The sequence below is a fragment of the Ischnura elegans genome, chromosome 6, assembly GCF_921293095.1.
Source record: "Ischnura elegans chromosome 6, ioIscEleg1.1, whole genome shotgun sequence".
NCBI lineage: Eukaryota > Metazoa > Arthropoda > Insecta > Odonata > Coenagrionidae > Ischnura > Ischnura elegans.
The window spans coordinates 124,716,504-124,732,459 of NC_060251.1; the positions used below are offsets into that span (position 1 = coordinate 124,716,504).

The window sequence follows — 15,956 nt, forward strand, 5'->3', positions numbered from 1 at the left end:
ATGTGCAAATGGCTGGTGTACTAACACCCCCTGCCACACGTTTTTTAGTTGGCTTGCGGGGTAGTACGTAGATTCAGATGTAGATGGTGTGGCAAATAACATTATCCCGTCTTCTCCTTAACGTTTTTGAAAGACCTCTCTTATTTCCAACTTATCATAACACTTCCTCATTATCACCTACCCTGGCGGCCTTATACGCTGTGTACTATTGTGGAAAATAAAGTATCTCTGCAAAATCCGTACCGCCATCATCGCTCCGTGGTAAAATCGAAAGATTTCCCTTCTGACGGTAAATCTTTCTGAGGAATGATATGAAGACATTCAAGAGAAGCCGTCTGTCGTTTACCAAGGTTGAGACGGAATATCCACGCGATCCAAGCCCAATTAGTTTTTGTTATTGATTATTGGACCAATCGCAAATATCCAGCATACAAGACATCTCCACATGCCCACCACACGGTGATAAAAATATTACGCATCAAAACAAAATGCAAGTCCGCCGTCACGCAAAGGGAAAACCATGTCAACGGCTATTTATTCACGTAACATATCCATTCAAGGGTATAAAAATGGATAAGCATTAAATGAGTCGTCCTAGCGATTTACGCAATTAATTTTATTGATCGAGACACCGTTGCTATCATTAATAGTACGAGGAAAGCGTGCTATTTTAAATCTCTCTGTTTTTCAGTCAATTTCCTATATTTTCTTCTCGTGGTCGCATCTACCATAGTAACGCGGTAAACAAAGGATATGTTTCACTTCGTCTGATTAAAAAAGAACTTCCCCGAATGAATAATCCAAACTAGAAGAGGCTCTATTTTCCGTTAATGCATTCACACAAGTTGTGGGGTTATACATACGATGCATTTTCGTGTTCATTCTCGCGTTCATTCATTCATACATTAACTCGTTAGGGTCACTGTTCCGTGTAAACAAGCCCTTAGAGATGTGGGAATTTCAAATGAGGCCTTCCTTCAAGAACGAAGGTTGTTACGGAATATGTCCGCCCGCTTTTATTCGTTGAATTCGTTATGGTCTCTAGAATGTTGGTGGTATCCTTTGACTGTCAAATTGTTGTTCTATTCAACTTCAGTATCGTCGCTTTCTCACTTTCCTTATCTCTTCCAATGCTTCCCTTCTTCTCTTTTCACTCTTGCGAATCCTGGAATATCACAACCACAACTCATTCTCTTTCTCCGAAAAGTCAGCATTCTCTAGGCAGTTACAAGGGTCGTTCAATAAATCTTTAGAAAAAGGTATAAAAACAAATTATATTGCCTCATTTTTCATTATAGCCTTCTTAATTTCACCCACAAAAAGGTTTGTAAACATTTTTCCAGGCATTTTAAGCCGTTCAAAAAGAATAATTTAGAGATCTCTTCAAAATAGTCATTGGTTTTTAGGGATGATCTCCTCTTTATACGCAAACTTTTGTCAGCAAAGTCATTTCTTCAAGTTGTAAAACTATTAATATCACCAGAGGTCAGATCTGGTGAATACGGTGAATTGTGTAATACTTGAAACTTAAATTCTCTAATTCTGGCTATTGACTCTGAACAGTTGTGCAACTCTGCGTTGAAGGAAGACATTTTTCTGCTTCAAATGAGGGCGCTGTTCTTGATTTATCCCACAAACTGTTCCAAAAACGATGCATAATACTTTCCTGTTAATGTTTTTCCCTCTTCCCATTCATCGATGAAGATAATTCAGCACAAATTCCAAAATATCGTCGCCATGAATTGACTTGCCCATTTCTGCATCGTCGCCTGCTTTGGAGCCCGTTCATCTTCAAAACTCAATTGTTTTACCTGTTATTTTGTCTTTGAAGTGTAGTGATAAATCCATATTTCATCAAAAGTTATGAATTGATGCGGAAAATCCACAGGATTGCGTCACAGGGACCTAGTTTCTATACGAGTGGATAGGAGTTTCACGTCGTCTGAGATTACCAATGCATGCATGAGGTACAGAGCTCAGGGAAACATGTCTTAATAATCACCAATTAAAACTGGCAAAGGTCGGAAAGTTTCCTTCGTTTGATAAGGTATTAATAATCTTATTTAAGCCAAGCGCTACCAGCTAGCACGGTACTCTGCTACCTACTAGCATCCTGGATCGTGTCAGCGCTAAACCGTTGCCCCAAGGTCACCTCAATTACGCAAGCGGGAACCAGAACGACGTCACACGGAGTTTTGCCAGCATTCACACTTAGCCGTCGCGTTTTCGCGCGCTTGAAAATTTTCACTTTTCATTTAATCGCGAAAAATAGATGTCGTCATTTTAAAATCTAAAAGTGTGAAATGTGTACTCCAGGAGTAATAATCTTTCGATTCACGCAATAAAAAATAATAGGAAACCACCCTATTGTTCAAGCAATCTGAGCCTAGCGCGCGGCCTCCGAGTCTCCAGCGGCTCCCAGCCTAGTTCGCTTAACAGCTGAGTAACGCTGTCTGTACGCCCGTAGCAATTTTTTTGACGAACCGCGCAGCCTTATAGTTTATGCAGTTCGCGGATTAAGTATATCTGCACAGGATAACATTTGATATCGCTGCATAGGTGTCTAGGTGTGGTCGGACGAGTGCGAAATAGCACCTTTCTTTTATTTTCTCATCCGAAAATCTCCGCACAATACGCTTGACGGATGCTAATTACTTCAGGGCTATGCCGCAAATATTCCTCCTATGTGTTCCCCACGAGAAGATCGAGATTATCTTAACTCCTACGTACTTACCTTCGACTGTTGCCCTTCTGTGCACAACATCCACCCCATAAACATGGTTAAAGTTGGACAAACTCGGTGATAAATGCATCGGCATGCATTTGCTCATATTAAGTTCGAGACCCCACTCTGGGCTCCACAAATGATAAATTTCTCCGGAAACATATTCTGCAATAAACCTTCTAGAATTTGATGAAATAATTACAGTAATTTTATGGTTTTATAGACCATAGAAATAGCCTTCATTTTACCTGAGAAACCTTCTACAACCGCAGTGAAAAAAATTGTATTCATTGCTAGTACATAGCATACAAGAAAGTATGCTTTTTATTTTTCAATTATTACGTATCACCAACGCATTGAAAATGGAATGATGATTAGAATTAATAATTTTTTGCAATGGGAAGATGAATTACGATTCGACTATTATAATTTGCTTTCGTTAATTTCTTTATGAAAACTTTCTTAGCTCACGGTGATTAAAGAGAGACATACGGGTGTATTCTACGTGATGTAATGTAAATGGCCCAGAAGCACAGTGAGCTAGAATCGAAAAAAAGCTGGCCAAAACCTCAAAATCGATTTTTTTGAGCTACGAAGTAGAAACTTCGCATATATATTCTCCAATATATTGTGCATAACCTTCAAGATTATTTCTTCCTTGTTCCTTCACTTTAACAATTTAATTGAGGCAAAAGTTGAACAAATTTACCGAAAAACGACCACTCTTGATTTTTTTCTGAAAGAGCTTAATTTATTCTCATGCATTAATTAATATTATTATAGACAAAAATGTTATACCATCTTAATTTAAATTCCTTTATTTTCCGTTTGGAGGGTTTGCAAAGATTTTGTTTCATCAATAACCATGGATTTATAACAAAATGATGGAGCATTTTTTCAGCCAATTTTTTACACAAACGTAGAGATAAAGTAGATACTTCCGCCGACTTCCGCCAAGTTACTTATACCACGTCGATCTATGAAGCTTCTACATTGTGAATCTAAAGTAAAATCTTGCACCAACTCGCAAACCCGAATTTTAAACCCTCTTTAAATACTTACGGTAATATTATTTTTTACAAATCATAGTATTAACCTCTATATTCCCTAAGAAACCTTACATAACAATTGTTAAAATTTGTGCAATTAATCTATTACTACCGCAATTCATTACAAGTTTTGTTAAAAATTGAATGGTAACCAGCCAACAGATGAAATATTTATCCAAGGGGACTTTGAACGCGTGGTGCTGACTTTTTCCATCGTTTGATGGATTACAACAATCTGTTTTGTTACCTAATTAAAATTACGAGAACACATATCAAATATTGAAAACAAATTGATATGTAACTAACTAGCATGAAATGGCAATAAACATTTGGCATATAACTTAAATGTGTTGATTAATATTGATATTTACGGATAGTTTACAAATAAACTTCAAAATTACAATATCATTTTTATTTATTTCAGGGTGGACAAAGACAGCCGTTTACCAGGAGTAAAGATTTCGTGTGGTTATCTTAAGTATTAAGGAAACTGACACAAGGAATAAGATACAAGGTGTTTCTATGACTACGGAAGTCGTGTTTGCGGCTGATGGATCTCCTATCAAGTGGATGGTTTTCAGTGATGAGCAGAAGGCCTTTTATAGCTGAGGTTTTTAATACAATTCAGTGATTTCTCTTTCATGCTGTTAATATACTGTGTCTTTCCCAACAGAGTTCATCGGAAGAAAAGCTAATTAGCACTGTTATATGTACCGCGGTATGATGGTAAAATGAAGTCTCTTTTTGATGAGTGTAATTCAAGAGGGACGACTTGGTATTATGAGGTATGAGTTGAATTCAGCTCTTGGTAAAAAATCGGATCCGATGAGGTTATTATATGGTTATAGACCCATATAGTGAATGGGTCTTATTATGAGAATTCTCGTGGACGGAAAGTTCACACATGGTGAAAAGAGTGAAATATTAAAAAGGCGCCATAAATACAAAAGGTATCAAAATTGGCAAAAAAATAGGCCTAAAATACAAAACCTAAGTAGGCAGGCATAAAGGTACATAAAAGTTAAGCATGTTTTTGCGTGTGATTATGGTTTCTTTGTTTTGTAATGTATTTTTTGGGTGACATCGAATGTGTATTTTATATAAATGTGCACTAACCAGCTCCATTACAGGATGAGGTACATATCAAAGTATGAAGGTTTCAATATGGCCTCTCTTTGATATTTGTAATAAGAGGGACGAACTGGTGTGATAGGGTATGAGTTGCATTAATCTATTGGTAAAATCGGATCCGATGACGTTATTATATGGTTATGGACTCATAAAATAAATGAGTCTTTAGGATGAGAATTCTCGCGAACAGAAAATTCGCACAAGACCATGGTGAAAAAATTCACATTTACAAAAGGCGCCAAAAATACCAAAAGGTAGAAAAGTGTAGACGGAAAAAGCCAAAAATACAAAATTTAAGTTGGCATGCAAAAAGGTACCGTGTTTATTAATTTTTAGTGGGTTATTATGATTTTTTTGTTTTGTGATGCATTTTTTGGGTGACTTGCATACTTGTACTTCATGTTCATGTGCACTAACCAGCTCTGTTACAGGAAGATGTAGTAGAGAAAAGACAGCAATGAGACCTCGAAGAAAACTAGCGACCCGATATGCGTGTGAACGTTGCGTTTTATACGATGCGTTGCGCGCTTGAGCGAAAATTGCGTTTTGATCGAATGAACGGCGAAAAGATACGAGTGCGATTCGTGTGTCCTCCAAATTTGGGAGGAGAAGAAAGAAGACAACAAGAGAAGAGGACCAAATTAAGAAGAAAGCAAGTGAATTAGATTAGCTTTTGGGCCTTTAGGGCCGTGATCTTTGCGTCGAATAAGGCTAGGATTTTTAGCTTGCGTTAATTTTAGTTTTTTTTGTGTCGAACCGAGGTATTGCATGCGCTGTGAACCATTGCATTACACGGGGATGAAACCGTGTCACTTGTATGGAAAAGTGGTAATTTCCTCCTTGTGTCACGGTGACTTCCCGTGCATTGCATTGGGGCGTATGCGATTCCTCGGGGGAAGGGCCATTTATTTTCCTTGTATGTATTCTCTCCCTCTCTCCCCAGGGTCTAGGTCATCAGAACTTCACGTGAAGAGGACCCCAGCTTCAAAACTAGGTTAGCTTTTGGGCCATTATGGCTATGAATCATTGCGTCGAGTAAGGCTAGGATTTTTAGCTGGCGTTAATTTTAGTTTTTTTTTGTGTCGAACCGAGGGTTCGCATGCGCTGTAAACCATTTCAGTGTACGGGGATGAAACTGTATCGCTTGGATGGAAAAGTGGTAATTTCCTCCTTGTGTCACGGTGATTTCCCGTGCATTGCATGGGGGCGTATGCGATTCCTCGGGGGAAGGGTCATTTATTTTCCTTGTATGTATTCTCTCCCTCTCTCCCCAGGGTCTAGGTCATCAGAACTTCACGTGAAGAGGACCCCAGCTTCAAAACTAGGTTAGCTTTTGGGCCATTATGGCTATGAATCATTGCGTCGAGTAAGGCTAGGATTTTTAGCTTGCGTTAATTTTAGTTTTTTTTGTGTCGAACCGAGGGTTCGCATGCGCTGTAAACCATTTCAGTGTACGGGGATGAAACTGTATCGCTTGGATGGAAAAGTGGTAATTTCCTCCTTGTGTCACGGTGATTTCCCGTGCATTGCATTGGGGCGTATGCGATTCCTCGGGGGAAGGGCCATTTATTTTCCTTGTATGTATTCTCTCCCTCTCTCCCCAGGGTCTAGGTCATCAGAACTTCACGTGAAGAGGACCCCAGCTTCAAAACTAGGTTAGCTTTTGGGCCATTATGGCTATGAATCATTGCGTCGAGTAAGGCTAGGATTTTTAGCTTGCGTTAATTTTAGTTTTTTTTGTGTCGAACCGAGGTTTGGCATGCGCTGTAAACCATTTCAGTGTACGGGGATGGAACTGTGTCGCTTGGATGGAAAAGTGGTAATTTCCTCCTTGTGTCACGGTGATTTCCCGTGCATTGCATTGGGGCGTATGCGATTCCTCTGGGGAAGGGTCATTTATATTCCTTGTATGTATTCTCTCCCTCTCTCCCCAGGGTCTAGGTCATCAGAACTTCACGTGAAGAGGACCCCAGCTTCAAAACTAGGTTAGCTTTTGGGCCATTATGGCTATGAATCATTGCGTCGAGTAAGGCTAGGATTTTTAGCTGGCGTTAATTTTAGTTTTTTTTTGTGTCGAACCGAGGGTTCGCATGCGCTGTAAACCATTGCAGTGTACGGGGATGAAACTGTGTCACTTAGATGGAAAAGTGGTAATTTCCTCCTTGTGTCACGATGACTTCCCGTGCATTGCATTGGGGTGTATGCGATTCCTCGGGGGAAGGGTGATTTATTTTCCTTGTATGCACTAACCCGCTTTCTCCTTAGGCTGAAGATATTCCAGTGGCCGAAGATATGAAGACATCTGAAGAATGAGATAATCAGTTTACTGAAGCAGGAACTGAAGAAAAATCAGCCAGGATATTCCTTACATGGAAATCGGTAAGAATAAATTTTTAAATATATTTCGCCATTGATGTCTTGGATGCTGTTTTGGTTTTTATATTTCATCGCATCGTTAGGTTTATGTAATTATGTTTTGTGGACGAGTAGATGTTACAATGTCTCCTATGAACATAATAAGTTTAGAACCTCAGTTTGATAATGAATTTAAAATGGATTTAAAATGGAATGGATTGTTCAGTACGTTTAGTTAAGCTTTTATTATTAAATTTACTGCATCCGATTGAGTTTATATTTTTCAAATTATTGATGCACATTATATTATTTAGAATAGCTACTTCATTTTTTGTCTTTTCTGTGTCTGTTAAATACATCTTATATTCTCTGAGCTTAATAATACATATAAGTGCATTCCTTTTGTTTAAAGATCTTTTTGCCTCGTAGCACGCGGAAACGTTATGATCACTGCGTCTAATCAGTTTTATTTTTTATTATTTTGAAGCCTTTTTTAATACGCAATCGCTGCATTTATCTGTCCGATGATTGATTCATATTGGTGATTTATTTCAATTCCTTATGATTGAGTTCGAATCTTTCCGAAAACATTTCCAAAAGTTTTTTTTTTTCGGAATATACCTTTTTTGTGAATACGTTTGAATACCTCTCTATGCGTATATAACACTTATTCTGTTGCTGAATTATAGATTCAATGGAAATAATTCAAAATTAATTTTGCACAGACTTTACTTTAAAGCATTGAAACATGAATGTAAGTTATCTTCAGGTTAGAAATCACCATACATTCTAAAATTTGGTTAACCACTCTGAACAAATCCCTCAATATTCTTTTAAAAATTAGATTTTTCTTCTCGTTCCTCTCTGTCGAAAGGAATCGCCTTTTAAAATTTTCGTGAAGAGGTAATATATGCACTTTATAGGCAATTACAATTAGCGCATGGCTGAATAGAAAGTCAATTCTCGCGTCCCATTCATTATAATTACATTTATATGGAGTTAATGTGAGTCCACGGAAGTAAATTCAATTCCCGTTTCTCTCTCATCAGCTGCAAGTCATCGCAGAGGATTATGGCAGTGCGCTGTCGGAAAAAATGGCGCTAATCCGGAATGTGATAATGCAGTGACATCACGCCAAAAGGTAAGAAAACCATTCAATTACATTTTTTCTGTGTCCGTTGATTATTTTAAAAGTGTGCGATGTGAATAACTCTAAAAAAAAGAGAGAGGATAATTTTATTATCGTTAAATTCAGTAATATTATTTTTCTTTGACTTGTTCGTTGTGGTACATCGCAATTGATCTGCTTTGATTGGGCCTTGGTAGCGACACGTAAATAGCTTCAGGCAATGGTGTGTTTTTTATTCGGAGACCTAATAACTTCCTCATTTTTTGCCGTTTTTATAGAGTGCATTGAAAGGAGTATTAGAATGAAATTACAATAATAGTAAAAGAATTTGAATCATTCTTCCGATTTCTTCAACTCTTCTGTAGTATCCCTTACGCTTACCGTTAACACCAGTATTTTTCATTCACCTAGGGCGGATATCCGAAATTCAGCCCAACATAAGTTTGGTATTAACTCTGTCAGCTGAGTCAATTACTGCTGAAAATGAGCATTGAACGATGAGTAGTACGAATTTTCATTAAACGGCTCAATTTTTCTCAATTCTCGTTCAGTCATGAGAGTATTATTTCCAACTTTACGAAAGTAAAATGACGAAAAATGTATACGTGATTGTAATTTGATCTGGAGAATCAATTTCCACGGAGAGCTGAGCCGAAAAGTCTATTTTTTTCGGAATCGATATTTTAAGGTGCCCATTAATAGATTTTTTGTTGTGGTTGAAAAGAAATTTCATTCTGGCTTCATTTGGCGTCAAATTCTTTAATGGTGCACTTAATGGACATAATTTGATGCATTAAAAATTAGTATGACTATGAAAATTATTTTTAAATCACATGAAGGGTACATAACTATGTACCATGAAACTCTAAATGACGTATAAAAATTAATATTATTTCATAAAATATTGGGGAGGAAAATATTTTATAATACCTATCTCACCATGCAATTTTTGACAAAATATAAATGAATATGCATTACATTGATAACGGATTTCCAGAGATTTTTAACGAATAATATTAATAATTGCTATGTGGATGGACAGTGAAATTAATATTCATTTTCAAGAAAGCCATATTTTTCATATCAGTTTGAACATAGAGTAATTATATACTTACACTATGGTTTGAACCAAAAATGATGATTTACGCCATGTGTCATAAGGAAGAAACGATTTTTCGTGCACAAAATCCGATTTGATTAAATTGACCCTTACGCCATTCACGAGAATACAGGTAAAATTTGAAAGTAACAGTAAACTCACATTCCTTTTATTTATACGTCTTTTTCATTTTATTTGAATTTTCTGTACTTTCATCATCAGAATGTATTGATTTCTATACATTTTCCGATGTGTAACGGTGAATATTAATTTTTCAAATAGGTACGCTCCAATTTTTGTGGTTAAGTACTTAGACAAGTGCAAATTATTTATTTTTTCAAGCTTTAAAAATGTCAGTTAATCCTTGCATACGTCAATATCATTTGCTAATTCACCACATGGACCCTAAAGGCTTGGCGAATCTAATATCATCGCTGAATTTCCCCGTCCAATGGTACCATGCATTTTCATTTATTCCTGGAGATATTTATTTTTTACGTTTCTTAACAGATATCCTGTAAGCCCCATTACATAAAAACTATAGTTCATTTTCAATTAATTTTCGTTATCCTTTTTTAAGCTTGTCTTCGTTTAAATTGTGTTTTCAAAGATGATAAATTAATATTTTTAGATAATATAAGCTTTTGGCTGGGATCTAATATTCAGCAACGACACTGAATATTTTTTTTCTAATTTTTAATATACTATTCCACTATTTATAAAGCTTAATCTAGGAAGTCGAATCCTTTTTTATTTTCAATCGTATCCTTTCTTATTTTTTTCTACTTGGTCATATCAAGAATAATAACCTTTGTGCCGTACAAGGTGACCTTTCTATCTCATGGATGAGTATATTGGATAATTTGTTTTATCAACAGGGACAGAGAGAGGCAGCTTGCAATGATGGACTTTGAAGAAGGAGATTTAGGGATTAAATAAACGTGGAATGCCTCTACATTGACCAATGGAATTGACTCAGGAACTCAGCAATTATGAAGAAGGAAACAAATTGTGTAGATTGAGAATTGAAGAACTGAAGAGTGAAGAATTTAAGACATGATAGGAACATATGACCCATTTGAAGACTCAAGAGATGAAGAATGGCGGCGATCCGAAGTCTGAAGATTTAGATTATATTTTTTTTCGTATTTTTTGCATATTTCGATTGTATGTGCCTCTTGTATTTTTTGAATAATTTGATTTAATTTGTGTTTTAATGAGTGAATGGGATTTAGTTTGTGTGTGAGAATGGTATTTAGTATATATGTCTGTATATGAGAGTAATTGAGTCAGTGTGCGATAGAGAACGTGCTTAATGGTGAATGAATGTGTGCTATTAATTGTGAATGGCGTTGTTACTTTGTGTGAAGCGTATTATTTCGTGTGAATGAGGTATGTTTTGTTTCGTATGAATGAGGTATGCTATTTGTAGTGAATAAGGCTTGTTAATTAGTGTGAATGATGAATATTATATGATGTGTATTAGGTATGCTATTTCGTGTGAATGACGTATGCTATTTCGTGTAAATGAGCTATGTTTTCTTGTGTGAATGAAGTATGTCTTTCGCGTGAATGAGGTATGTTATATGATGTGAATGGTGTATGCTACATCGTGTGAATGAGGTATGTTATATTATGTGAATGGTGTATGCTATATCGTGTGAATGAGGGTATATTATTTCGTGTGAATGAAGTATGTTATTTTGTGTGAATGTGGATTATTATATTATGCGTATTAGGAATGCTTTTTCGTGTGAATGATGTATGTTAATTTGTGTGAATGTGGAATGTTATATGATGTGTGTTAAGTATACTATTTCGTGTGAATTACGGATCTTATTATGTGTGAATGAGGTGTGTTTTTTCGAGAGTATAAGGGTATATATATTATGTAGTCTGAATGAGGTATTTTATTCGTGTGAATGATGGTATGATGTTAAGTGTGAATGAGTGCCATTATTAGTACGTAATTTTAGTTTGAGCGAGAGTGCGTTATTGAGTGTGAATGAGAAGTAATTGTTTATTATAATTAAGCGTTTATTATCGATGTATGTGTGAATGATGGTATGTTGTTTATATTGCGAATGACCTTGTGTTACGTTATGTGTGAATGAAGGTTTAATATATTTGGAGTGAATGTATGTTATTTGGTGTGAATGAAAGTGCAATCTAGTTTTCATTGGAGGAAGCCATTTTGTGAGATGGCTGAAGTATTGCTTGTTTTTTTTTTATCGTAGGACTTGGGTAGCGTAGATAGTAGATGGTAGAGTAGTGCATGTCCCCCTCAAATCCAACTGCGTCCTCAACGTGGAGAGGGGGTGTAACAGCGGACAGCCATGATTCAACGAGGTTTCCATGGTGATTTCAAACAAACTTTCGAAATTTTTCTCGGCAGTTTTTCCTGTTAATTTTTCATTCACAGAACTAGCCGACTTCTTTGATTTCTTGCAAGCTACATTGATGGTTTCAAAATGTAAAACCCGGTGAACTAGATGCTTCCTACATGGCTTTCCGCTGGCTAATGCAGTTGGTGACTTATGTATCGGAATGTGTACGAATTCATTTATATTGTTCACAGTTGTAAGTGTTTCAGTTTTTTAAACTATCCATTATATTCCATTTCATTAATATTTTTTAATTCATATTGTAAAATTAGAATGTAATTTAATATATATCAATTCAATGTGCAATCCATTTTTTTGAAAGTGTAAACTTTTTTATTTTCAATAAAATTTCATGATTTATAAAAATTTCACTTCAAATGTATCTTAACTTCATTCGCTCTGCGGAAAAAATTGAAACTACCTATGTAAGCCTTACTATTATGTAAGCCTTACAGTCTAAACAATGCGTACATGTATTTTATGTTTTTATTTGCATCATAATGTATTCGAGAAAAAGTAATCAAACAGCCATATTTCACTTCGGTAATTATCTATTTAATCTAAGTGTTTATTTCAGTAATAAATAATTTTAAATTGCCTAATTTAACTACTTATGTTCGTCGACAAAAACCATTGCACTTGGTATTATTCAGTGTCTCTGCCTTCTTTGTTTTTATCAATATAATTTAATGTTGCGCCAAAATATAATTTCAAAATTTGTTTTACTGCATGTCTGACTAGGGAGATAACACTTTTAAATTACCTATTTTTTATATCTGCTCTGCGGAAAATATCGTATTTTTTTCTGTCCGTGTTTGGGTGTTTATATATTCAATAAAATGTTAACATTCGTGCATGAGATTAAAAACCTGCCTGTTTCATTTGCTAGAGTGAGAAATAATGGTTGTGAATTATAGTATATTATATTTTATAATTATATACGGAAAATTTTATTCATTGTTTAATTTTTAGACCTTGTATATGTCACTGTATTTCTTTTAATGTTAACTAAGTTTATATGCGTTTCTGTGAGAAATAAAATCTCAATTTTTTTATTTTCTACGTTAACCTAAATTAATGTAAGGTTTTTCTTAAGCGTGTGCAATGAATATTAATGATGTAGTGAGAATATGGATGCATGAAAATTAGGAAGATGACATTGTATTTGTTAGTACTGATTGGAGCACTTAATTTATGTTGAGTGTTGCTATGTATAAATTAGAATCCTGTGATTAATTATTAACCACTGAATGTAAGTACAATTGAGATGGTATTATATACTTTTAGTGTGTGTAATTCAGTGCGATGAAGTGTTATTAATTAGTGTGAATGAGATTACATCAAGCGTGAATGAGTGTGCGTCTCTTACTGATATCAGAGTATATATATTTTTTAGTGTGAGTGCGAGCTTGTAATTTAGTGCTATTAAGACTGTTGTTTAGTATGAATGAGAGTTTATATTAAAGTGTGAATGCAAGTTGGTGAGATGATATTATATATTTATTAAATTGAATGAGTACACTTAATTTATTGTAATGTGAGTATGTAGTTAAGTATGGTTGAGGGTGTGTGGAAATTAACTGGAAAAAGTTAATTGTTTTTATTTTGTGCCTGAGAGTAAATAATCAAGTATGAATGAGGCTATTTAATTTAGTACCATTAGTGTTGTTTAGAAGTAATGAGACGCTATTATTAGGTGTGAATGATATTGCGTGAGTTTGTGCATATTTTTTGTGTGAATGTTGGCATAATATTTAATTTAGTGTGAACGAGGGAGTTGTCCTTGTAATCAATAAATGTAAGTACTATGGCCTGGAGTACACATAGTTATGGACAGAAGATTGGAGGTAAGCGAAAAAATACTGAGGTTATATCGACAACCTTGTTGAAGGTGATCTGAAACTATAATCTATCATCATAAAAGTCGCAAAATATTTATAGACTTGACATGACTTTAGGATTGATTTTACCTGACCCAGAGTAAATCCGGCCCCTTCTTCACCTGTGACACGGATATTTTACAGAGTATCAGTCACTTGAATCTGTTATTGGCACACATCAAATGAGGTATTTAGCACATTGGGCCAATTTCAGTTCACTTTGCAGCTGATGGATTCGAGCCATGAGGACAGCCAATTGAACTACTCAATCATCCGTGCAAAAATTGCAGCAGTATCACCAGGCAACCGCGGGCATTGTAGATATAATAGATTTTTGGAATTAATAACATTATTAAATAAGTAAAAAAATAAATATAAGTAAAATATGACTCTGGTTAAAAATCGTAAAATTGGCCTTGTGCAATGGAATTAAAACCAATAAATATTAAAATTCTGTGGAATAGTGGGGCAGCGATGAGGAAGTTTTTGGGGGATAAACCTCCCCTTAGTGTTAAGATTTCTACGAAATACGTAAATTCGTATCTTCATGGGCAATGCCGTTTTTATCAACGGAAAGATTACTATGTACTGTGGTAGTCAAGGGTTTGTTGACTTACTTTGTTGAGAGTTGACTGTTACTAATGGTGGAGAATTAAAAAAAAAAACGAAGTAAGATAGTGGAACCAGATTTTTTATTTTTCCGGACTAACTGCCGAAGCTTGTTCAGTTGCGCGAAGACTACGTCTACGGATTACCGAAATAATAATTTTTTATCACTTAGAGCTCAGAATTTTAATCCATTTTACTTAATTGAATAATATTACTATAGAGTAAGTACTTACTCTACGTAATTAATTATAGAATAGTGAAGTGGATTAAAACTCTCCCGCAGATAGCCATTAAACTCACCAGTTTGAATCATTTACCTCAAAATATTTCTGGGGGAGTGCCCCCCCATACCTCCTGCTTGCCTTAGCGGGCATTTCAAACCTCCCAGACCCCCTTGGTATCAGTTCAACACCCTAAACCCCCCTAGCCTTAATTCTTAGCTGCGCCCTTGCCGGAGAATACATATATATAACTTTAGAAAAATTGGTTTGAAATGTCGTACCTGTATACTGGGTGAATTGGATATTATAAGAAACATAAATTTGAGAGATTTTTAATAATGGAGTTCCATTTGTTGAGTTATATACAGGTAAATGTAGGGGTGAAAATAGAAAATATGTGGGTACCAAATAGTCATCGTGATCACATGTGCAATATTAATCAACAATGTCTGTAAATATCATTAGAAAAACGAAATTTATTGCCTAAGCGCTCATTACTTGGTCGCTTTTCCGTACACAGTGTTATAGCTCTTGCGATGGCCTTCCATTATGTCGGTCCTTCATTGTCCTTAAAAAAAATGAAACACAAAACGCGAGTCGCGGCACGAACATACTGGTTTCGAAGTTGGCAGAGGTTTGCGTTTGTGAGATTTGTTTATAACAACTCCGTTAATTTTTGTGGTATAAAAAATTTGTTTTCGGCAAACTGCTAATAATAGATGTGGTTTCTTTATATCAAAATTGCAAGTTAAAGAAACGAAAACTACGGGAATGCCAAGCGCTCAAAGTTGGTCGACTTGATTTTACGCGCAAAAAACGGGTACTGTTTTGAGAAAAAATTAAGTATAGGTAAAGCTATTCAGCCGAAGATTTTTTAAAGTACATGATACAACGTATAAATAAATTCTCTTTCGTATGATTTTTGTTGCATTGAAATTGATTGCTTCGTTTAAACGCTAGAGCTCCTCAAACTCGCGTATGTTGCTTTTTTTACAGACAGTAGTACATTGGAGCTTTGTCGCGATAGGGCGCGTGTGGGGCGATAGGCGTTTGTTTACTCCCGGTACGATGTCCCGGAAACCAACTGACAGAAATGAAAGAAATTTTAGGTGATGCTATAAATACGTCTAACGTGTCGTTGTAAAATACATAAGAACGATAGAAAAATCCGAGAGTGACATTATGGTCAGGTATGCCCGAAAAACACCCAAAATATGTACCACACTGAAATAAATGTGTAGTTAAAAAAACAGTTTCTGATGAAATTCATCGAACTTTTAGTTTCATATGGAACATTGAACATTTTTGTAACGATAACACAATCACTTTCCTAAATTCAGTTTGATAAATACTATCAAAATGGTTGTAGCAGTC

At 35.5% G+C, this 15,956-nt stretch overlaps 1 long non-coding RNA gene across 1 annotated transcript; it reads left to right on the forward strand.

Moving 5' to 3' along the window:
* Nucleotides 1-7,092: 7,092 nt before the first annotated feature.
* Nucleotides 7,093-10,407, forward strand: LOC124160124. Its single transcript, XR_006865083.1, has 3 exons — nucleotides 7,093-7,284; nucleotides 8,310-8,401; nucleotides 10,367-10,407. It is a non-coding gene; the product is annotated as an uncharacterized LOC124160124 (long non-coding RNA).
* Nucleotides 10,408-15,956: the final 5,549 nt, after the last annotated feature.